Source organism: Octopus bimaculoides, chromosome 18 (assembly GCF_001194135.2).
Source record: "Octopus bimaculoides isolate UCB-OBI-ISO-001 chromosome 18, ASM119413v2, whole genome shotgun sequence".
NCBI classification, from domain to species: domain Eukaryota; kingdom Metazoa; phylum Mollusca; class Cephalopoda; order Octopoda; family Octopodidae; genus Octopus; species Octopus bimaculoides.
The window spans coordinates 38,330,656-38,332,796 of NC_068998.1; the positions used below are offsets into that span (position 1 = coordinate 38,330,656).

The 2,141-nt window shown below is 31.2% G+C and overlaps 1 protein-coding gene across 10 annotated transcripts in view; it reads right to left on the reverse strand.

Moving 5' to 3' along the window:
• Positions 1-2,141, reverse strand: part of LOC106883893 (AT-rich interactive domain-containing protein 1A) — an 86,841-nt gene that overhangs the window by 12,867 nt on the left and 71,833 nt on the right. The window lies entirely within an intron of this gene.

A 2,141-nucleotide genomic window follows, 5' to 3' on the forward strand; every position in this document is an offset into this window, starting at 1 on the left:
CCCCCTTTCTCTCTCTCACATCATTCACAAGCACGCATTTCAGATAGACTAGCTAGCAAAAGATGTTGAACAGTAGAGAGATCCTTGTGCTGCATAAAGGAAAAGAGAAGAAATAGAAAATGACTTATGCATAGCCTTGCTTTCATAAACCTCTTGCAGATTCTTTTAATGAGTATAAAGTGAAATATGAAACTGAGTAAAAACTTCTTTTTTTTATTTATTTATTTATTTATTTATTTATAAAAGGGGGAAGTGCTGGTATAATTTAAATTTTTATTGATAGATAAAGATAGAACATCTGCAAGAGTAGGATGAAAAGCAAAGTATACAGATATGCTCGGAATTAGAAATATATCTAGGCTGCTTGCAATAACTAGTTAATTGATCTTTAGTGAGAACAGCTCTTATAAAAGATGATTAGTGTTAACTTTTATGGCATAGTCATAGCTATTTCATGAACTGACAAAATATATTTGCTCTAATTGACTTAAATGAAGTGCCCAAGGAAAGGCGGAGGTGAACAAACAGATTAAAACAAAGGTTAACATATTTCCTCTGTCGGTTCATTTCCCCGTCGTTTCTTTTCTTGGACCTAGACTAACAATGTGCTTTAGTCAACTGAAATTAATAGGATGGTAATCACAATTCTGTAGGCAATAACAAAGAAAGTAGCTAATTTGAAATGAATTAATGATAATTGAGACAAGATTTTTAGATTTTACCATTAACAAAGAGAAAGTCAATTAGAACAAATCTGATTAATCTCCTCATTGTAATTAGAAAGATTATTTTTCAATATTAAAATCATTAGTTGTATTATATTAATAATTGCTTACAAGATTATAAAGATATTGCAATAATTAACATCTAAATAATAGTAATTCACTACTTAAATGGCCTAATGAACATTTTACAAATCAATTAAAAATTAGGTTTTTTATATATATATATATTTACAGAAACTGATCATCACTAAAATATATAACAGGGTCAATGAAGGTCTTGGTAGCTATAGAAGAACGGGTACTTCATGAAAATAGCACCAAAAGTAAGTGCAAATATATTGCTTTTACATTTTCATAGTAAATCATCCAAAAACTACAACTGACTTTTTCATCTTTAAACAGATTTCTCAATTCAAGATAAAGGAAAATGTAAAAATTTACTTTGGAAAATTACTCTGTTTCAAAAGGAAAGGGATAAAATTCAAACAAATATTTGTTTAGCTCTTTTTTTTTTTTCTTCATTTTCTTTTTTGGAAATCTTAGCAAATGCTTTAACACAATTTTGTTATGCTTTGTGTTTCATTGGTTAATATATTCAAGTTTTAATTATTTTAAATTGAAAAATGTGTTGTTTTATAAGTAAAAGAGGATTTAATAGTGATGAAAAATGCCAATAGCAACAGCCAGGATCTAGCAGGCTTTTAAAGGAAGAGAAATAGCTGTGAATGGGTATATAACATGTGAAAAACATTCACCACATTCCAAGAAAACAAACAGTATAGCTATGCTTTAAGATAATGAAAGTGTAATAAGCTAGTGAAATAATTTGCTGGATAGGTGAGTGAGCAAGTGATCGAGGACACACTGCAAAAGCAGACCTGGTGAGATGTGTGAGGTAGTTTACAGAAGACAGTGCATGCAGATGAAAATATAAGAAGCCACTGCAAATGAGTAGCAGAGAAAGCAGAGATTAAAAGCAAACTTCATACAGTCCATAGAGATAACTGAGAGCATGTCCAGTCAAATGAAGATGAAACTATGTCAGCTAAATTTTCATTCTACAAATTTATTCCTTAAAGGAAATGAAATATCAAGTCATATGAGACTAAGTAGTAGTAGTAGTAGTAGTAGTAGTAGTAGTAGTATCATCATCAACAACTATAACAGTGAATTCAAACAGTAATGTCAGCTAAAGACAGGGCAACTAGCATTCTGTCCACCAAAAGTACGGTTACAGCCCAGTTCTAATTGTATCTGTCGTTCACTCGATATTACTTTGTGGGTAGACTAAACATTCATGCAGTTTTCAACATAAGGATTGGATAAAAGTCTAGCAGACAATGAGCCAGGAACATCCAGAATCCAAGTTTGAAAATCTAGGCACACACAGACATACTCACTCACTCACTGCCCCCC